Source organism: Pelophylax lessonae, assembly GCF_965119305.1.
Source record: "Pelophylax lessonae genome assembly, chromosome: 9".
NCBI classification, from domain to species: domain Eukaryota; kingdom Metazoa; phylum Chordata; class Amphibia; order Anura; family Ranidae; genus Pelophylax; species Pelophylax lessonae.
The window spans coordinates 150,194,748-150,218,125 of NC_138776.1; positions in this window are offsets into that span (position 1 = coordinate 150,194,748).

Below are 23,378 nucleotides of genomic sequence, written 5' to 3' on the forward strand. Positions count from 1 at the left end.
TTGGGGAAAAACAAGAAACATTTGAGAAACATTAACAAGAATAATGTAGATAGTGCATGCTGTGCAAAGTACAGTATATTGAACCAAATCACCATATCACCAGATATCAGAATGCTGCAGTCAGCGCAATTAATAAATTATTTCTGATTGGTTGATATGGCTTATTGCAGTTTGAACACCCTCCTTGCTCTTCGTTGTAATCAAATTGACCAAGCAACTACAGTATACTGCTAGACTGTGCTAACTGTTCATGCTTGTACCCAACTGTTGGATGTTTTCTAAAATCATGTTGTCATTGCCATGGAAAGGAAAACAAAGGCTATAAGCACCACAGTGCTACAGTAAGAACAAAAGTGCAGGTATTAACAAAAAGGCTGCAAGAATTTACAACTTTAAACACTGTTACTATGGATTTTGGGGATCTATGATCCTGGCAGGAAACAGGAAACTGTAGTTAATCCTTTGTATTATGAGTCTGTAGTTTCCAGCAGGAGATGCCAAATATTGTATTCTTCTTGCTTTATGAGAGGTTAAAAAGAAAGCCTTAATAATTGATGCTGCTTTTTTATTGCTATAGCAAGCTAAGGTAAGCATGAGATGGCTGAGGGAGTCAGCTGGAAAGCGCCTTGTCTGCCACTTGTCACCTTCTCCCAGTTACCTGATATCTGATAGCCTGAGAGGTGGCACACACACAGCAGCCTCTGCGCTAGCCTCCTGAAAGGAACACACACAATGCTTTTTATACAACCTCTTTTAAATGCGTGGAGAACAATTTAATCAATCATTCTATTGTGGTGTCCAAAAAAAGTCTTAAGACAAGTCATCTAATTTAACCTTATATTTCCAATTCAAATATGGAGGATTTCAGGAAATATGCACAAAATAAAAATGTCAGCAATGATTTTAGGCTAAATAGGGCCATAGGCTGAAATCATAATTTGGAATTTATATATAAAAAGCCAGCTGTCATTTAAATTGTATAAGCCACACAGCCACATAGCATAATTAAAGTAAACCTGTCCTGAGAGAAATATACAGACGTCTGTTGCTGGCCTTGTTTTGAAAATGCCAGTTGCCGGTCTGTCTGTGTGCAACATCTAAGTTGCAGACCTGGAACAAATATGTAGCATAGGTTAAAGGTAGTATAGCCAAACCATCAGTGTGACAGTCAGGTAAAGAGATCAACAACTGGTAGCCTCCACATTCTATTCATGACATAGTATTATTATTATTATACAGGATTTATATAGCGCCGACAGTTTGCGCAGCACTTTACAATATAAGGGAAGACAATACAGTTACAATACAATTCAATACAGGAGGATTTAGAGGGCCCTGCTCGTTAGAGCTCACAATCTAGAAGTACCCTAAAAACCTGCTACACATAACCTTTATTTTATTTGTATGCTCCATACAGCTTTCTAATACAACCAGGAGCTACATTGCTTGTATTGACCAATCAGAAACCATCACTAAAGAGTCACTGGAATAGAATTTAAAAAAAGATTAGGCAGTTAAGTGACCCTGAAAGGCATTAAAGACAAAGAGGCTGTTCCCTTTGCAGGTGAATTTTCTCTTTGCAAGGGAATTTTCCCCTAGCTCAGTGAATGTGGTGAAAATTTTCTTGAATGCAATAAATACTCAATCCCATATATTGAAAATTTAAAAAAATTTATATTTGCTTGCACATGACTTGATGATGGAAGTTAGTAGAGATGCGCCTCATTTACTAAGCTAAGGAAAACTTCCCTTGAAAAGTGAACAGCTTATTTGCTTTTAGTGAATGAAGCCCATTGCCTGTGCTGGGTAAAATATGCACACTAAGCCCAGGTTCACACTGCTATGACATGAAAGTTGTGCGACTTCTGATCCCACTTTGCTCTGTAACTTCAGTCCAACTTTGATCTGACTTAATGTGACTTTTTACACTCTATGGCACGGAAGTCGTATCAAAGTCGGACCAAAATAGTGCAGGAACCTTTTCTAAAGTCGGAACGACTTATGTCGGATCAGTTAAGATGACTCTCATAGGGAAACATTTAGTTTGACATGTCAATCCCATGTCACACCAGTTTCAAGCAGGCCTTGAGAGCCAGAGATAATACCAATGACCTAAGATACAGCAACAAAAAACTAAAATTCTCTTTAAATGCTGCAAAATCTTGCCTTTTTTGCTATGTTTTTAAAAGGAATAAAATGGGAAGTCGTAATGTCAAAGCTTATCTTAAAAAAAAGGGCTACCAATGTACCAAAAAGGATTGCAACACCAAATTTTCTGGTGAACAACTAAGGCTCCGTTCACATGTCAGCGTATCCCCGCGATCCGGAGATTATTGCAAATCGCGGGACGCCTGTGCGTTGCCCGTGATTTGCAATAGCCCCCCAAACGCTGAGCGATGTTGCCGCGATTTCCGCCTGCCGAATCGCGGTAACATCGCGCAAAAAAAAATCGCGGGACGCATTACGCCCAAAAAAGTACAAGAGCTTCTTTGGAGCATATTGCGTCCCGCGTTTTTTTTTTTTTGCGTGATGTTACCGCGATTCGGCAGGCGGAAATCGCGGCAACACCGCTCAGCGTTTGGGGGGCTACTGCAAATCACGGGCAACGCACAGGCGTCTCGCGATTTGCAATAATCTCCGGATCGCGGGCGGAATCGCGGTGATTCTGCCCACGATATAAACGCTGACATGTGAATGCAGCCTTAGGGTAGAAAGCCTTATACATCATGACAAACCTATTTACAAAATAGACTTTATAATATAAATATATACTTTCTTACAATTCCTGTGGGTATAAACCAAAAACCAAAAACGACTGCAAATAATTGAAATACAATGCATGCAAATGTCATTTAGACAATGCTTAGGAATCAAACTTCCATTTGTTTTTTTAAATGCTAAAATTGTTAAACTTTTCATAAAACTATACAGATCCATATCACATTACAGATTAAAGACACAGCTTTTATTAAAATTTCTACACAATATGTCTTTAAAAAAAAACAGCAAACCCTTGGCATATCTTATCTTGATGGCTGCTGGCCAGTAAAACCATACATGGAAATTCAGCTGGTTCCGCAGGGACTGGCCGAATTTTGATCTATGCATAGGCAGGTTGGGTTGTACAGAAGTCAATCTACCGATTGACTTCTGTACAACCAACCCATCAGATATTACCCGCTCAATCAGCGTGGCAGGTTACAGAATGCAATAGCTTAGCTAGGAGGATTTCCCCATCTACATTGAATGTGTAAATGGGGAATCAATTCATTTTTTTTGTTCAAAACGAAAAAAAAAAAAAAAAGACTCATGCATGGGCTGCTAAACTCTTCTGATCCAGCAATTACCTGGATGTGAGCCCATTCTTATTTTACATGAAGTCATGATGGAGGGGAAGTTTTTCCTGACCCCTGAAAAATGTTGACTATTTTTCTATTTTTTAGAGTAAATCAATTAAAAAACCACCTATCATGCCTATATTTTGTTTGGATATGAAGGGGCTTCTTTCCTTGTTGCAAGTGTGCAATCTGCCAGCTCAGTCAATTTAAGGGCAGAAAAAGGGCATCCTTCCAATCCCGGCAGATCCCCAAAACTTATGATACTCAATCATTTATAAATTGTACAACTAACAGCGTGGTCTATATGATTCAATACCCTTGTGGGGCGAACCATGCGGATGTTGCAAAAACAATAAAAGGAACATATTGCCAATATAAAATATGGATTTTTGGGTTATAGTGTTAAATGTCATAATAAGAATCCGTTGGTACAACCTTTATGGCCATAGACAAATTTTCCCCACATTGTAGAGGAAGTTTTATTAGACGTGAGGTTTTCACGAATAAAAACATGGTGGATTTACAATCTTAAAACATACACACAATTCGGCTTAAATGTCGAAAGGGATGTGAATTGTTTTTACTAACAATAGCTGAAAGAAGCTTCCAGAAAGGTGTAATAAGGATTATTTTAGTGTGGCGCTTTCCAACATGGCTCCCTCACCTTTAGGGTGTAACTTTAGAAAATCATACCCCATGAGAAAACCATACCCACGTCACTTCCTGTCAGGAACAGCTGAGCAGCGTAGCAGTGCGCATGCTCACAGCCCCGAATACGTCATTGAACAGATGAGGGCCTGACGAATGCGCATGCTCCGAGGGTATGGTTTTATCACAGTAGTGTGTGTAACGTTACACTTGCAGCGGTTACATTAAAACAGCTTGGCTGCAACATGAGTCATCTCTGCTCCTATCCCTGCACTTCCCTGATCTTGGCTAATAAATATAAAAGCGGTGGCGGGTGAATGAAATGTAAATGACGGAGATGTCGGCTCCGTGATCCGCTTTTATATTTATTAGCCGAGATCAGGGAAGTGTCAGGGATAGGAACGGAGATGAGTTATATTGCAGCACAGCTGTTTTAATGTAACCGCCGCAAGTGTAATGTTACACACACTACCATAATAAATCTATACCCTCCGTAGGTGCACCGGAAGTGACGAGGGTATGGTTTTCTCACGGGTATGGTTTTTTCACGGAACAAGGGCTATGGAGGCTTTTTTTCATGCGATATTCTTCCCAATTTTTATAACTTTATCATTTTTTTTCATTGTCTATATAGTTTTTATAATTATGATCAAATTATTAAAGCATGAGGATTTGAGAGTTTTTTACTAGTCTGTAATATTATTTTAAATATAATGGTATAAGGGTTACATTTGCAAACAGGTAGACTTGAATTAAAGTTCAATATATATTTTGATCACAAGATGGCACTGTGCTGTTTTAATGCAGTAGTGATGGTTACCAGGGAAATATGAGGCTTCTTCCAGGTACACAGTATATATTGTATTTGCATGATGGACGTCGTCTAGCCAGTCCCCAGGCGACATCATCTATGATGAAACGCATAGGGAAGACCTGTGACATGATGTCATCATGCACAGTTACCGGAGGTTGGTTGGCTTGGATTCATCTGCCTAGTTGAGAATATTGGGCATACTGAGTGGTACCGAGGATGTTATTTTGTGAGTGCTGGAGAGAAGAACAGAGCAGCGCCACCTAAGTGTAGTATTAAAAACAGTCATTTATTGGCATAAGATGATGATGTACTCACATAGATATGTGGAAACAGGCTTTAAAACATAGATCATCCGATCCGCTGCAAGGGAAGCAGGAGAGGTGAGGACATCCCTTGGTCCTGGCTGTGTCAGTGGCTTCTGGCACTTCCTGGTGTCCTGGTGCCGTTACAGCTTCTCCTTCGTCAGATCCAGCGGAAGCGCGGCGGTGCTCGTGTTCGGGGCATGCGTGCCCCTTCGTCAGACGTTGCCTGGTAACCACGGGGAGCAGGAAGTTAAATAGCTGGGCGGGAGCCGACGCCAGCATCATTGATCGTCAGGGGGAACGGAGGAGCGTCTCAGACGTTGGCGTGGGGCATAGTGGGCCATGTACATAGGGAAGGATACGGTGTTACGGGAAGGATAGTTATACTGGTATGATGCCTGCACCTACAGGCATCATCCCAGTATGGATCTATTCAGCTAGCGATTCCCTTTCTATCAGAAGTGATTTGAGTGGCTATTTAGCCACTCGATCACTTCTGCAGGTCCACCACATTTCCCAGGCTCTACTCTCCCCTGGCGGAGCCTGGGAGAGATGCGGCTGGTGGCTATTGCGGCACTGAACAGAGAGAGAGGACCTGACGGGCGTATACAGTGGGGTGGAGCAGTGACCAGTTTACAGGGGAGGCAGTGACCAGTATACAGTTGGGGGGGCAGTGAGCAGTTTAAAGGGAGGGAGCAGTGAACAACAAAAAGTGTACTAACCACAGTAGGAAGCTTAAGCATTGCAAATGGAGGGACTTATATACAGTATCTCACAAAAGTGAGTACACCCCTTACATTTTTGTAAATATTTTTTTATCTCTTGGCATGTGATAACACTGAAGAAATTACACTTTGCTAAAAAATAAAGTAGTGAGTGTACAGCTTGTATAACAGTGTCAATTTTTTGTACCCTCAAAATAACTCAACACACAGCTATTAATGTCTAAACTGCTGGCAACAAAAGTGAGTACACCCCTAAGTGAACATGTCCAAATTGGGCCCAAAATGTCAATATTTTGTGTGATCACCATTATTTTCCAGCACTGCTTTAACCCTCTTGGGCACATAGTTCACCAGAGCTTTACAGGTTGCCACTGGAGTCCTCTTCCATGATGACATCACTGGGCTGGTGGATGTTAGAGACCTTGCCCTCTTCCACCTTCCGTTTGAGGATGCCCAATAGATGCTTAATAGGGTTTATGTCTGGAGACATGCTTGGCCAGTCCATCACCTTTACCCTCAGCTTCTTTAGCAAGCCAGTGATCGTCTGGAGGTGTGTTTGAGGTCGTTATCATGTTGGAATACTGCCCTGCGGCCCAGTCTCCAAAGGAAGGGGATCATGCTCTCCTTCAGTATGTCACAGTACATGTTGGCATTCATGGTTCCCTCAATGAACTGTAGCTCCCCAGTGCCGGAAGCACTTATGCAGCCCCAGAACATGACACTCCCACCACCATGCTTGACTGTAGGCAAGACACACTTGTCTTTGTACTCCTCACCTGGTTGCCGCCACAAACGCTTGACACCATCTGAACCAAATAAGTTTATCTTGGTCTCATCAGACCACAGGACATGGTTCCAGTAATCCATGTCCTTAGTCTGCTTGTCTTCAGCAAACTGTTTGCGGGCTTGCTTGTGCATCATCTTTAGAACAGGCTTCCTTCTTGGCTAGCAACCATGGAAACCAATTTTATGAAGTGTGCGGCGTATGGTCTGAGCATTGACAGGCTGGTCCCCCACCCCTTCAACCTCTGCAGTAATGCTGGCAGCACTCATACATCTATTTTCCAAAGACAACCTCTGGATATGATGCTGAGCAACTTCTTTGATGGACCATGGCGAGGCCTGTTCCAAGTGGAACCTGTCCTGTTAAACCGCTCTACCATTTTCAGCAAGAGCAGCGATCTGTGCAAGTAAGTAAAGATGGCCACACCTTCGCTCTGCCAACAAGCTTGGTCAGCCTGTGTAGAAGCATCGGGTCTTCCAGCCACAGGAGGCTATAATTCAGACACAAAAGCTGCACTGCACCCGGGGGAGAAACCAGAGCTAGTCTGTAGCTCCCTATGGGCTCCCTGGTTGCATAGATAGACTTGTCCAAAGAGGCCCCCTGCAACATTTCCTGGGTAGGAGGGGCAGCTGGTTGACACATAGAGGAACCCATTTGTCTATTTCTCTCCTGCCGCCGCTGAATGCTGGCAGAAGGAGATGCGGGCATTCAGCGGCAGCAGGAGAGAAATAAACAGTTTGGTTCCTCTATGTGCCGCCCCTCCTACCCAGGCAGCCCGACCCACCAGTCAAATGCCCAGTGTGCCCTATGGCCAGTCCCCTCCTGCTGTGAAGCGCACTCTTGGCCTCAGAAGCTGATATTGCCACTTTTAACAGAAACATCTTCTTGTAGGTGTTTTGCACAGGGGCAGTCTTTGACACTGAAGTTTTTGACCATTTCTCCATGCTAAACTCCTTCATTTGCAAGTTATCTGATGTATTTCGTGCTTGAAATGTTTTTCAAATCTCCACCACAATATTTCAATGGGATTTAAATTAGGGATTAGACAAGGCCGGTTCATAAACTTCATCTCTTTTTTTGGCCATTCTTTGGTGGATTTGCTAGTGTGCTTCAGATTATTATTTTCTTGAAGGATTCATTTTTGGTTCAATCTCAACTTTTAGAAAGAAAGCACCATATTCTCATCAAGCACACCTTAAATTGATGCAAAATCCATAGCCGATTTGATGACTGTATGCTGCCTGGCACCTGAAGCAGAAAACACTAATCTCAATCCATTCTTTTAAGTAATAAAAACCGACAGGGGTTCCAACTCTTCCTCAAACTGCTGGACCAGTCAGGGTGAATATCTTCAGTAGGAGTACAGACAACAATAAAAACCTGACAGAGGTTATAACCCTTCATTACCCTGTCCAAAACAAAATGGTTGAAAATGGGCTTTAGAAAGAAGTTTACAACCACTATCATTCTAGTGAGCTAACTTGTAACAGTTTATTATCATCAGCATTTTAAAGTGGAAGTAAAGTCTAAAAAGATTGCTGGCAGGTAGGCTTTTACTGTACATATACTCTTATATATACTCTATATGACTGCCACAGGACACCAGGGATGGGTCCAAGACAGGGAGTAGAATTTCCCATTACTTGGGGTTGTAGTCACTTTAAACGGGACAATGGCAAAATTTTTAGTGCTCAGGGATTCTCACCCATGCAGAGCGAGGGGTTTTGAGGTAGTCCAGTGGGAGAGTAGAGAACTGATTTTCAGTGCCCTCTGATTCGGAGGCTCAGAGGGACTTTGGGTGGGAAAGAGCCTCCAACCCTGATTACAGGGAGTTTCATTACAAAAGGGTTAACTTGTCTGCAGGAGAGGCCAGAAAATGAACAGGAAACAGCCAACAGGTGTCTGTGAGGGGGAGTGGAATAGTTCGCAGTTGTAAGGAAGTCTGAACTGTCTGGCAACAGAAATTTTGATTGCAGAGTTTCTGTGACCTTTGCTGTACCCCCAAAGCAAATAGGAATCCTAAACCCAAGGGTTGGACTGGTATACTGGTGTATACTGGTGGTGAGCCATTATGTTGTCTTTATTTCAACAAGTTTATGGATTGGTCGCCTTAAAGAAAGCTGTTTTTGTTTGCCTGTTTTTAAAGTCCAATAAAGACTGTTTACTTTTACAAGTGTAGAATAAAAGAATAGTAGCGCAAGAGTCAAATACAAAATGGCTCACAAGGACTGAATGTAGCATACAGGAAATGTGCAATCAAAGAAATGACACACAACTTTCACTTAAAGTATCACAAAGTCCTTTTAAAATCAATAAAAGTCCATTAAAACATCCGCCAGCTTGTGAAGTTTTAACAGGTTCAGCTCTTTACCACCACCAAGTGCCAAAAGAGGGGTCAGGAGAAGAGGCAACTCACCAGAAGTTGTTGCTCAAATGTTCTCACAGATGAGCAAAAATGCAGGGTTAAACACTGGGCCAGCAGAAACGAAAATATGGTCCACACGGCTGAGCAGTCTCAATCGTCTCCTTCCCCGCCCCAGTTGAAGTCGGAAATGACGAAACGCGTTGGGGCGTGACCAGACGACGTATCCGGCATCAGGTGAGAAGGCGGAGGAACACCCCGGAACTAACTGGGCTAGCGAGGAGCTGGCTCAGGGTGCGCAGCGGTTGTCTTCTCTCAGCCTTTTCGGTCATTAATGAAGTGCCTGCTTTTTACCACCTAAATGTGAGTGCTTTTCTGTATATTACCAATAAAGTGTTCTTAGACATATTACACTATTGGAGGTATTCTTTCCTACATGTCACTTGCTATATGAGAATTGCATGGGAAGGAGACGATTGAGACTGCTCAGCCGTATGGACCATATTTTGATTTCTGCTGGCCCAGTGTTTAACCCTGCGTTTTTGCTCATCTGTGAGAATATTTGAGCAACAACTTCTGGTGAGTTGCCTCTTCTCCTGACCCCTCTTTTGGCACATGGTGGTGGTAAAGATGTGAACCTGTTAAAACTTCACGAGCTGGCGGATGTTTTAATGGACATTTATTGATTTTAAAAGGACTTTGTGATACTTTAAGTGAAAGTTGTGTGTCATTTCTTTGATTGCACATTTCCTGTATGCTACATTCAGTCCTTGTGAGCCATTTTATATTTGACTCTTGCGCTACTATTCTTTTATTCTATGTTTATACAAATATCTTCGTTATTTGGTTAAGTAGCAGCACTGTGTATTACTTATTTTGCGGTTAGAAACTGACTCCTCCTTAAGCGCAAAGATATCTTTTGAGTCAGGTAGTAACCAGATATTCTTTTATATTACTTTTACAAGTGGCTGACTGGTAACCCCGACTCTGCACAGTAAGCAGTTACCTCCCAGCTCTTTTTTGACGATTATACACTGAGCTGAGCATGTGCAACAACTCAGTGTACAATCTTAGCATGCCTTTGATTCCAGAATGAATTAACTCCCGTTACATGCTTCAGGCCTGGCCAATCAAAATGGTCGAGGATGGTCGAAGACACATAACCCATAAGAAAACCGAGTGAAGTTGTTAGTGGTGACCATAGAATGATGGTGGAGATTGCAACCATTCCATCATTGAAGGGGGGGGGGGTGTTTTAGCAGGTAAGTCTACACAGGCAGAACCCTTGAGCATTGGCAGCGGAGTTTAGTTCTACTTTAATGATATGACTGCTTTCACTACTGAGTATAAATATTTAATAGCAAAGACCCTATCAAGGTCTCTAAAAAAACAACAACAATTCCCTGCATTGGAAGACAACATATACTATCCTCTCTGGTGGCCCATTTCTGCTCCATTCCAGAGCTGCAGCCCTGAAAAGCCTCTTTAGCATTCAACAATTCCTGGAGTGTTGAATGGCTGCATCCCTCCCTCAAACTCATTTGCCTCTCCAACCCCCTGCATCACTACAGAACACAGTATCGTAGAGGATCAGATGAAAGAACCAGCATGCACAGGGGAACACAGCTATCGGTCACTCCTGGAAGTGTTGAATGCCAAAGAGACTTCCTGAGTAGATATGGGCCGAATGACCCCCTGTTCGATTCGCACTAGAACCTTTGAACATTGCGAAAATTCAGAACTGAATAACGAACCCCATTGAAGCCTATAGGAGTGGAACTGGAAAAATTAAAAGTGGCCATTTTGAAGGCTTATATGCAAGTAATGGTTATGGGGGTTCGGTTACTACCCTGGGGGACAGGTATTTATTAAAAAAAAAGTTTGTAGAAAACTTAATTTTTAAATGAGCAGTGATTTACTGATGCTTAAAGTGAAAACATAAAAATGAGAAATAACAATAAAAATGAAAAATTCCTTTTAATATAGTGCCTGGGGGGGTCCCCTTTGTCTGCCTGTAAAGTGGCACATTTGTACTGTGCAAAGAAGCTGCAGCAGAAATAATTACATTTATAAAGCCAAGAAAAGTACATTTTCCCTGCAAGCTTTTTTTATTTGTAAACAATGACTTGGGGAGCCAGTCTGTATGATGAGGCCACAATGTAGTGCACTGGGAACAAAATTAAAGATTTTTTTTGGACAAATTCTGATGTCTCTTCCACAGACTTTGGATAGAAAAAACAGGTGCGGAAAAAAGTTGTCTTTGGGTGCCGTAGGTGGCTTTACACCGTAACCTTCTAGAGGTACTCTTGATGAAAGAAAGAATTACCTTACTGTCAAAAATTTAAATGCTATGCACCTGTTAAACAGGTGTGGAAAAATTGGCCTTTGGGTGTTAATAGTGCCCATGAAACCTACACCAAAAATTTTCTTCCAGATGAAATCAAAACCCACAATGCTAGGCAGCCTAGAAGTCTTGCAAAGATTCCACACCCCAAAAACACTTAATCAGCAACATTGGCATCAGGGGCATCATAGCTGCTGATAATTTAGGACTGATTCATTTTGATAAATGTCAGCCGGTCCACGGAGTCTGGGCAAGTTCTGGCCAATGGCCTATTCTCATGACCCAGTGGATCATCAACTGGAAAGCTCTCCATCTCTGTTTTAATCCCTAGATAATTGTCCACCATATGAAGCAGACACTGCTGATGGGATATTGAAGCTAACAGCCCTGGGCACCAAGGACTAATAAAATTGTGAAATGCACCACTTAGGTGGCCTCCTTCTCCCCCGCTCCTCTTTTGACCAACAGAAGCCTCAAAACTACATTTTACACGACACTGTAACCTACCAGAGTGGGGAAAAGCTTCTTCTTCTGCTACCTATGTGGGGACAGGATGAGTTCTGAGACGTTCCCCTTGCAATGGTTGTCAAGGACTAATAGAATTGGGAAATGCATCACTTACATGGCCCCCTTCTCCACTGCTCCTTTCTTGACCAACAGGAGCCTCAAAACTACATTTTCCACGTCACTGTAACCTACCAATGTGGGGAAAAGGTTCTTCTTCTGCTCCCTCTGTGGGGACAGGATGAGTTCTGAGACTTTTCCCTTGTAACGGTTGTCAAGGAGGGTTGCCATCCAAAACTGATCCTTCTCCTTGACGCCACATATTCTCAGGTCTTTTCACAGGCTTTGAAGCATGAGGGAGCCCATGCACTGCAAGTTTGTGGAGGCATGAGAAGCAGACTCCTCGGGTCACTGAGGATTACAGTATCTGGAACTGCCTCCACCTGGCCATTTACTACTCCCAAGGGTCCAGAGGATGGAAAATCTTCTCTTAAGGTTTGATGTATGTCTTCCTCTGCTTCATTGCCTCCAAAACTTCCAGAATCTTTCTTCTCTTGTGTGTTCTGTGGCGTTGCAAGAATGGTGTCTGCATAAAGTGGGCCTTGACAGGAAAGGAAGTCCTCCTATTCCTCCTGCTGCTCTGTCTCAAGTGCCCTGTCCATAATGCCATGCAGAGTCTGCTCCAGCAGGAACACAACAGGAATTGTGTCACTGATGCATGCATTGTCACGCCTCACCATCCTTGTGGCCTACTCAAATGTTGACAGTACAGTGCATGCATCCTTTATCAGCATCCATTGGCATGGGAAAAAAAGCATAGTGGACCTGAGCTTATCATTGTGCCATACTCCCACGGGTACTCTTTGATGCTCTCTGATGCATGTGCAGCTGCTGCTCCATTGCCAAAGTTGAGTTCCACCTGGTGGGCATGTCACAAATCAGGCGGTTCACGGGCAGGTGGAATTCCCACTGAATTTCAGCCAACCAAGCACTGGCTGTGTATGACCACCTGCAAAGGCTGCAGACTTTTCTGGCCTGCTTTAGCAGATTTTCCAACCCTGGGTATCTATTTAAGAAATGCTGCACCACCAAATTGAGGACATGTGCCAGGCATGGCACATGTGTCAACTTTCCCTGTCGAAGGGCAGACAGGAGGTTTGTGCCATTATTGCACACAACCATTCCTGGCTGCAGCTGCCATAGCATGAACCTCCTCTGGGCCTGCCCCTGCAGAGCTACAAGAATCTCTGCTTCAGTGTGGTTTCTGTCCCCTAGACACACCAGCTGAAGCACTGCATGGAACCTTTAGCCTGACTCATTTAATAGCCCGCTTAGGGGTACTTGTGGTTCATAGGACAAGTCAGCAGAGGAGATTATGGAGGAGGAGGAGGAAGAGGGGGTGGAGCTGATAAATCTTGCATCATTTCCCCTATCTGTATGGAGACATGGTGGCACAACAAGCTGCAGCACTGAGCCCTGTCCTACATCCTTCTGAGTTGCAAGCAGAGTTACCCAGTGTGCTATGAACAAAATATATCGTCCCTGACCATGCTTGCTGGACCACGTGTCAGCATTAAAGTGGACTTTGCGGCTGACTGCCTTGCCCAATGATGCCACAACATTGCCTTCTGTGTGATGGTACAGAGCTGGAATGGCCTTACGTGACAATAAATAGCGACTGGGAATCTGCCATTGTGGTACAGCACGTTCCGCAAATTCATAGAAGCAGGAGAATCCATCAGACAGAAAGGCAGGAGTTGTAAAGATAGCAGCTTTGACAAGTTTGCATTTAGATGTTGGGCATGTGGGTAGCAGTGACTATTTTTTTTTTTTTTTTTTGCTGCAGCAGATGGGCAGAGAAATTTGCCGGCTATAGTCTACAGCTGGTGTTTGTGCTACTGGCAGATGTGCTGCAAGGACCTGGGACACCTTGCGCTATACCATCATCTCTGTCAGTGGAGGCTGCTGAGAGTGCTCTTGCCAATGGGCTGAGTGGTGGGAGGTTAAATGCCTTGTCAAGCATGTGGTACCCAAATGGCTGGTGTTTTTGCTACGCTTGATGTGCTTTGACAAAGTTTTCAAAACAGTGCAACAAGGTGCACATGTGCTAGAAAAGGCCCAGACAGCTGAGCTGTGGGAAGTGGGCCTGGAGATAACAGCTCCACAATGTGATGGAAAAGGGTGGCTGCTCTCTACTCTTCCATGATGGCTGCCTCGTTGGGGTTGTTCCTCACCCTCACTTTCCTCCTCTGCTCTTTCCAGCACTTAAGTTGCGTTAATGACCTTATCATCATCATCATCTCCTCCATCCTCATTATCACTGGAGACAACTTGGCAATACGCTGCGGCTCGGATTGCCAATTTGTGTACCAGTGTTCTCCCCTCTCTGTAGGCTCATGTTCCAACCTTCCTCAATCCCAGAACCAACATCTGTATCAAGTAATGGCTGTGCATTGTCAAGGAGCAAGTGGCAGACGCTGTGTTCAAATAACTCAGCCAACTCCTCCATGCCTGATGCTGCCTCTAAGTATAAAAAAATATACTGTGTCCTCAGCCCGTCCAGTCTGCTCTCACAGGTTGCTGTGAGAGCAGACTGGACGGGCTGAGGACACCGTATATTTTTTCTATACTTAGGGGCCCACCCTAAGGGTTGCCAATACAGTTTAGCCACAGGATTTAATCCGGTTTACAGCAGCCTTCCCAGATTCCCCTAGACTCCCTGGAGAGGGACCTTATCGGAGGATATGATATAGACCAGTGACTAAGGGCTCTGGTTGAATAGATTGTTGTGCGATTAAATACTCCAGCCCCTCTCCTTGCCTGTATTTGGACCACGGTGGATAGGAGTTTTTTCCAAGGCCATGGTGACTCTATGTTAATCCATTCCTCATTGAAGACAAACAGTATAAACTGGCTTTATAAAAAACTTTGAAATAAATGCGATTTTATCCTTTGCACGGATGATTCAGCTTCTGAAACACTCATAGGCGGCCTTTGTTCTTCTCTATATATATATGGGACCATTTCTGATTTTATAACAATATTGTGAATCCTCTACACCTACCCTTCCCTGAAGAAGCCGATATATAGGTGGTATGGCGCTCATAGATAATGCAGAGGAATATATAATAACAATACAGTAAGGAGTGGTATGTCTTAAATGAATGGCCAGGACAATATTCAGCGTGTTGTTAGGGGCTGTACTGACAATTAGCACAAGGTGGGGATTATAAGTCCATTGTGCAAGTCTCTGAGGATAAAAGGGAAATAAATGGCCTGGAATCCAATAAAGGATAAGCAGATATGGGGTGGATCCAAGGATGGATGGATGGATGGGTCACAAGGCACTCAGGGCTGCTGTCCGGCAGAGTGAAGTCGACTCTGAGCAGTAGATAAAAAGAAGAGGGAAGTGCCTCTTGAGTGTGGTAAAAAGCACAATTTATTACAAAGCAATATAGTAACTTACATATAAGTAAGCTGGTAAGTGCATGGCTCTCTGAGGGCGGCTGCTGGAGATTGCATCCAAGTATCCAGGTGTCCAGGCGTAGGCTTAATGTCCAGGAACTGGTGGAGACTTAGCTCAATCGTTCCGGAAGTGCCGTGCAGCGATGGAGACTTGTGCGGCGGCCGGGAGTCAGCGGAGGCGTCTGACGTCACAGGTAGGTGTGGGCAGTCTGGGCTTCACAACTAGTTTCAGAGCATGCGCGAGAGTCCTGTCCTGGACCTGCGCTCTCCTTTTTCAAGTGTCCAGACACTGGTGCTGAGCAGTGTATATACCCCTCGAGGGGGGCGTGTTCAATAACAATCAATCAATCAATCAGTGCAGGTGGGAGCAATGAGAGTCTTACAGCAATGCAAGGAGTCAGATGGAGGACTCCCAGATGGGTAAATTAAAAGTTAAGAAATGTAAGCTTAAAATTGTATAAAAGTATATAAAAGCTGTATGGGTGAAAATAATCCAATAGAAATAAAAGGAATATACTTGTTAATAGGTTAATACATTATATCTAAGACTTCTAGCATGACTTCGTAGCAAAAGTAAACTGCGGCTTTCAGTGCGACTTGTCCCTCATTGTAGAGGGAAGTCGCACTGAAGCCGGCTCAAAAGTAGTGCACGAACTACCCTTGAAGTCGCCGCGACTGAAGTCGCGGCAGTGGAAACGGGCCGAATTGAAATCAATGGCTTTTGACTTGCTGTGCGACTTGACTTGTGTCAAGTCGCACATCAAGTCGCACTAGTGGAAACCGGCCCTAAACGTTATGGAATGGCCAAATATATTGGAAGTGCAACCACTGATATCACAATATAGGGGACTAGGGAATGTGGGGGGGGGGGGAAGGGGCCGGAGAAGGGAGAAGAAAAAAAAAAAGGGGGGGGAGAAGAAAGAAGAAGGGAAAGGGGGAAGGGGATGTAATTAAATAATTAATTAAAGGAAATTAGGGGAGAAAGGGAAAAACTGGGATGGTGGGTATGTTATACTTACTAGGGGGTCCAGTGGTTATGAACGGTTTGTTGGGCAAAGTGGAGATGCCTGGAATAATAACAACAACAACACATGTAAGTAGGGAGAGGTATGTGAGCAGATAGGACAGGGGGGGGGGGGAGGATAGGACGGGGGAAGGGAATTGAATATAATTGTATATCATAATGGGATTCACAGAATGGTGTTAACGTCCAGTTCCTCATTGAGCCCATTGGGGCTGAGGCTATCCAAGGTGTATATCCAGAACGTTTCCCTCTCACAAAGTAAGGAGAAACGTTCTGCAGCTGGTAGATCCCTGGGGATGGACTCCAGGATCCAAACCTGTAATCCAGTGGTGGATTTTTGGTGGGCCTCCAGGAAATGACGAGGGACACTATGTTGGTCGCAGCCAGTTTCAATGAAACGTCTGTGTTTCCCAAAGCGCTGTCTTAGGGGACAGATGGTGCGACCGACATAAAGAAGTGGACATGGACAAGTGAGACAGTAAACCACGTGGTCTGTGGAGCAGTTGTGGAAATCATTGAAGGTGTATGTTTTGCCTTTGTGGCTGAATGATTTTTGGCCATGGTGGACAAATTCGCAAGTTTTGCATAGGGCTTTTTTACATTGGAACATCCCCTTAAGGGGTACAAGGCAAAGGGGGTTGGGCCTGGGATTTTTTAATTTGCTGGGGGCTATTTTGTTTTTGAGGGAGGGGGCCCTCCGGTAAGTGATGCGGGGTTTGTCAGGGATGTTATCGGACAGATGGGGATCTTGTTTGAGAATACCCCAATGTTTTGAAAAGATGCTTTCCATCTTTTTATGGCGGGCATGAAACATAGTGATGAATCGGGTAGTGGAGTCAGATATAGGGTTTGATTTTTTGGGGGGGTTGTCAGAGATATAAGTGTTATAAGCTGCATCAATAAGACTGTTTGGATAACCTTTATCCAAAAATTTCTGTTTAAGGTGGTTGCTCTGGGCGGTGTAATCTTGAGATTTTTGTACAGTTTTGCCGTAAACGGCAGAACTGACCCTTGGGGATGTTTTTGACCCACAAAGGGTGGTGACAACTATCGTAGTGTAAGTATGAATTACCAGCAGTCGGTTTTGAATAATTGCGAGAAATAATGGTGCCACCATCATGGCTGAGTTCTAAATCTAGAAAAGGTAATACGTCTTGGTGCCAAGCAGAAGTGAATGATAGGCCAAAATGATTATTGTTGCAATGTTGAATAAAGTCCTGAATGATATTGGATGGGCCGTCCCAGATGATAATGAGATCATCGATGTAACGCCCATAAAAAATGAGGTGTTGAGTGAATGGGTTGTTGTGCCAAATGTGTGCTTCTTTCCAGAAGCCCATAGTGAGATTGGCATAGGAGGGGGCAAAATTTGCCCCCATAGCTGTGCCTGTGGTTTGACGGTAATATGTATCTTGAAACAGGAAATAGTTGTGGGTGAGGCAGAATTGTATGGCTTGTAGTATGAAGAGGGCTTGATCCGGATTAATCATATTGTCGTTGGTTAGGAAGTATTCGGTGGCTCTTAGTCCTACGTCGTGGGGGATGGACGTATATAGAGAATTTACGTCCAGAGAGAGCCATAAATACTGCTCTTCCCAGGTGTATGGGCCCAACATCTCCATAAGGTGGGCTGAGTCTCGGATGTATGATGGGAGGGCTTGGGCAAGGGGTTGAAGGAAGGTGTCTACATATTGGGAAAGGCCGCTGGTGACGCTATCTATGGAGGCGACTATGGGACGGCCAGGGGGGACGGTGGGGTGTTTGTGTATTTTTGGTAAATGGTAAAAGTAGGGTGTTTTATAGTAGTTTCTATTCAGGAACGATGTTTCTTTTTGATCAATAATGTTTAGTTGATTGGCAGTGTTTATGAGTTGTTGAACCTCAGTTTGGAAATTTGGTAGTGGGTCCTTGGATAATATTTCGTATGTATTTTTGTCGGAAAGTAATCTGAGGGCCTCTGTAGTGTAGTCTGTTTTATTTTGAATGACTATGCCGCCGCCCTTGTCGGCGGGTTTTATGATGATATCAGAATTCTGAATGAAATTTTGAAGAGACAATCGCTCGCCACGGCTTAGATTTTGTGGTAAAGATTTGGGAGCCTGGGCAGAGTCATCACACATCTTTTGTAGATCAGAGTATACTACTCTGTAAAAGGTTTCAATGTACGGGCCCTTGGAGCGAGTGGGATAGAAAGTGGATTTGGGACATAGGGAAGTGTGTTGGACAGGAGGGGACGTAAGGGGATGTTGAGTGTATAAGAATAAATCAGAATAAAGGTCGCTGGATCCCCATCTGTCCAATAACATCCCTGACAAACCCCGCATCACTTACCGGAGGGCCCCCTCCCTCAAAAACAAAATAGCCCCCAGCAAATTAAAAAATCCCAGGCCCAACCCCCTTTGCCTTGTACCCCTTAAGGGGATGTTCCAATGTAAAAAAGCCCTATGCAAAACTTGCGAATTTGTCCACCATGGCCAAAAATCATTCAGCCACAAAGGCAAAACATACACCTTCAATGATTTCCACAACTGCTCCACAGACCACGTGGTTTACTGTCTCACTTGTCCATGTCCACTTCTTTATGTCGGTCGCACCATCTGTCCCCTAAGACAGCTCTTTGGGAAACACCGACGTTTCATTGAAACTGGCTGCGACCAACATAGTGTCCCTCGTCATTTCCTGGAGGCCCACCAAAAATCCACCACTGGATTACAGGTTTGGATCCTGGAGTCCATCCCCAGGGATCTACCAGCTGCAGAACGTTTCTCCTTACTTTGTGAGAGGGAAACGTTCTGGATATACACCTTGGATAGCCTCAGCCCCAATGGGCTCAATGAGGAACTGGACGTTAACACCATTCTGTGAATCCCATTATGATATACAATTATATTCAATTCCCTTCCCCCGTCCTATCCTCCCCCCCCCTGTCCTATCTGCTCACATACCTCTCCCTACTTACATGTGTTGTTGTTGTTATTATTCCAGGCATCTCCACTTTGCCCAACAAACCGTTCATAACCACTGGACCCCCTAGTAAGTATAACATACCCACCATCCCAGTTTTTCCCTTTCTCCCCTAATTTCCTTTTATCAATTATTTAATTACATCCCCTTCCCCCTTTCCCTTCTTCTTTCTTCTCCCCCCCCCTTTTTTTTTTCTTCTCCCTCTCCTCCCCTTCCCCCCCCCCCACATTCCCTAGTCCCCTATATTGTGATATCAGTGGTTGCACTTCCAATATATTTGGCCATTCCATAACATTTAGGGCCGGTTTCCACTAGTGCGACTTGATGTGCGACTTGACACAAGTCAAGTCGCACAGCAAGTCAAAAGCCATTGATTTCAATTCGGCCCGTTTCCACTGCCGCGACTTCAGTCGCGGCGACTTCAAGGGTAGTTCGTGCACTACTTTTGAGCCGGCTTCAGTGCGACTTCCCTCTACAATGAGGGACAAGTCGCACTGAAAGCCGTAGTTTACTTTTGCTACGAAGTCATGCTAGAAGTCTTAGATATAATGTATTAACCTATTAACAAGTATATTCCTTTTATTTCTATTGGATTATTTTCACCCATACAGCTTTTATATACTTTTATACAATTTTAAGCTTACATTTCTTAACTTTTAATTTACCCATCTGGGAGTCCTCCATCTGACTCCTTGCATTGCTGTAAGACTCTCATTGCTCCCACCTGCACTGATTGATTGATTGATTGTTATTGAACACGCCCCCCTCGAGGGGTATATACACTGCTCAGCACCATTGTCTGGACACTTGAAAAAGGAGAGCGCAGGTCCAGGACAGGACTCTCGCGCATGCTCTGAAACTAGTTGTGAAGCCCAGACTGCCCACACCTACCTGTGATGTCAGACGCCTCCGCTGACTCCCGGCCGCCGCACAAGTCTCCATCGCTGCACGGCACTTCCGGAACGATTGAGCTAAGTCTCCACCAGTTCCTGGACATTAAGCCTACGCCTGGACACCTGGATACTTGGATGCAATCTCCAGCAGCCGCCCTCAGAGAGCCATGCACTTACCAGCTTACTTATATGTAAGTTACTATATTGCTTTGTAATAAATTGTGCTTTTTACCACACTCAAGAGGTGCTTCCCTCTTCTTTTTATTCCCTGAAGAAGCCGAGTAGGTGAAATGCATTGGACACCATTACCTTGCGCCACTATAGGGCATTTCTCTATGTACCTGTGTGGGGCTGGGTGTGGGTAGGGTGTTATTAAGAGGTCCACATATGTCTATTGTCTTTATGTATATGTAGCTCTTTGTCTAACTGTACTAATGTCGTACAGTATTTTATTAGTTGTATCCACAATAAAAGTATATTTTATATACCTTTTCGTTTGATCTCTGTCTCTAATAGCGGTTGGTCCAGCACCGATATAGCCCTCTCTACAGCATATATATTTTTGACACTCACTAGCATCCCCTTTACTGACACCCGTCCACTGACTCTTCTAGCTACAGGGGTGGCCCCCCTCAGGTCAGGCCTCTTGACACAGATCTGTACTCACTGTACTGCAGAATCAGATCCTCCAGTGTCTCCCCTTCACTGTCAGCTTCACAGGACCTCTTGGTTCAGTTCCTCTCTAACTCTCTCTAGGCCCTCAGGTCGACTACACTGAGGCCGCATGACACCTCTACAGAGGGGAAGGCAGCCACCCCTCCCCCTGGGACTCTGCTACCCAGGCGAAAGACCTCAAACGCATGTACTCCTGGCATTTATACAGTATCCAGCATGTAATGAGGCACTTTCCTCACCAAATCACCAGAGCTGTGTAAAACACCAGTGCACTCATTTGTCAGGTTTCCTCCCACTGTTCAACATGCCTCCCTATTGGACCAATGTGAAACACTCTGCAGACAGAATGAGTTGCACCTGAGCACATTGAGCAGACCTCAATAACAGATCCTGCTCTCTGGTAGACATATATATAGAACTATATAGATTTACCTGCAATCCCTCTGGTAAGCAGACAAGATCCAAAAACTATACTCTCTCTCTAGCACCTACCTAGGAGGGTGCTACATAAGCTTACACATAATACTGGAACGTGAGCCTCTGTAGTTCCTTCATTGTACAGTGACAGGCTGAGGGCTAGAGTTGTACTCCTCAACAACAACAAAACAAGAGCTCAAATCTCAGGGATAGCTGGACAAAATTTCAAATCCTGTGGCAGTTAAAATAACCCATGTATTGTCAGTGTATTTCAACTTTTTATTTAGCTGTCTGCTAGTTATTCAGCTCTAAAGTAACAAGAGTCAACTTTTTGTCTTTTGTACAGTTGTAGCTTTTTCCTAGACTGCATTAGTTCTGTATTGGTTTGTTTTACATGCTACTTCAAATTGCTTTTTCATTTTGCACTCTGCATATAATATTTTTAATGGTCATAGATTGTCTGTCTCTTAGTTAGAGTATATAGTGATATAATGAAATTAAAGAAAAAAACAATTCTTGCACCTTTGTTCTTGGCAAAAAAAAAGAAAGTGGAACACCTAATTGATATTTTTTCAAAAACAAAAGTAAGCTTCAAAAAGTTCCACACAATTTTAAATAAACTTTGGTTATGACAACTGTATTTAAAGATTTTTATATGGGAATCAGTGGGAATAAAACAAATGTTCCCATATGAAGGAAAGCAGACTGTTCCTGTGGATTTCTTACATGACATATAAAGAATTAACAATCCTCTTACCATGTTAGGAAGCTGACAGCGGCATTCCATAGACTACAGCATAAGCTTGTTGTATCTCTCAGTCTAATTTGTCACTCAGTATTTACCAAAGAACTTAGCAGCAATATATACTCACAAATATTCAAGCATAATAGTCAATGCAGCTGGCATGTCACACGCTACCAAATGTCACTGTAGTCTCTTAAACAAAAGAATTGAACTCAAAACAATGGATGGAACATTAGTGAAAGGTTGATGTTTGATCTATAATTCTGTTATATCTGATGCCCAGCAGGGTAAAAAAATACTCCAAAGTAACCCCTTGTGAACTAAGCTATGTACAATTTTTTCATAAAAATTATCTTATTTTTCAGAACAGTAGTAATAAGAGTACAGGACTTAAAATGATGCACTACTTATGTTACAGTATTCAGACAGCGAGCATGGGAAATGGCCTATAGGGGATGTGGCTTGCCACATAACTCTATAGATTATTTATGGCTTGGCAAAAACTCTCAGTAAATAGAACTGCACTTGGCAAAACTTCAGACAGTCAACACTTGTTGGCAGTAAGTGCTGCCATTTTTGCAAGACTGCAATGTTATTAGAAACACTGCTATAGGATCAGAGAGACTGCCATGCAATGTGACAAAGTCAGCCATGGTAGGGACAAGTCATGTCTGAGACATTGCCATCGTTAAAAATGCCAGCTTAGAGAGATTGCCATGTCAGACAGTCAGCCAGGATACAGAGGATGAAAAGTGAGACAGGTGGATGTGTCACAGAGAGACTGTAACGTAAAAAGAAAAAGTCCAATGTTGCCTACATCATGGATGCTATAGTGGTAAAGTCATTTTACTATACATTACACAACCGGTAATGCAAAAATCTTTTACATTTTGTTATTTTATGCACGCATTCAACCTTTTATGAAACTATGTATCTGCTAAAACCTTTTATCCTCCTTTTAATTACTGACATATCTAAGATATACATGTTCCTTGGTTAATTAGATCCAGTCAGTGCTTTATCTGAATTTAATCAGTCACAGAACCTGTCTAATTCACACATGTCATTAATTAAAGGGATGAGTTGGCAACCCTGGGTAATCATCTGTGGTTGCGTTATTTATACCCTGGTAGGTACTAAAAGCAAAAATTAGAAATAATATGCTATTTTACATGTTAATGTTGACAAGTCACATCAGATAGACATTTTGCAAAGGATTACTAAACTAGTTTTATGACAATAGAAAATATCTTGATTTTAGGAAGGCTAATGATGGATCTGTGTAGTTCAATGGATATTTTTGGTGCCAGGACCTAAAGTGCTAAGATTATGCATGCCTTATTTGATTTTCAGGCTTAAAATGGCATCATCATC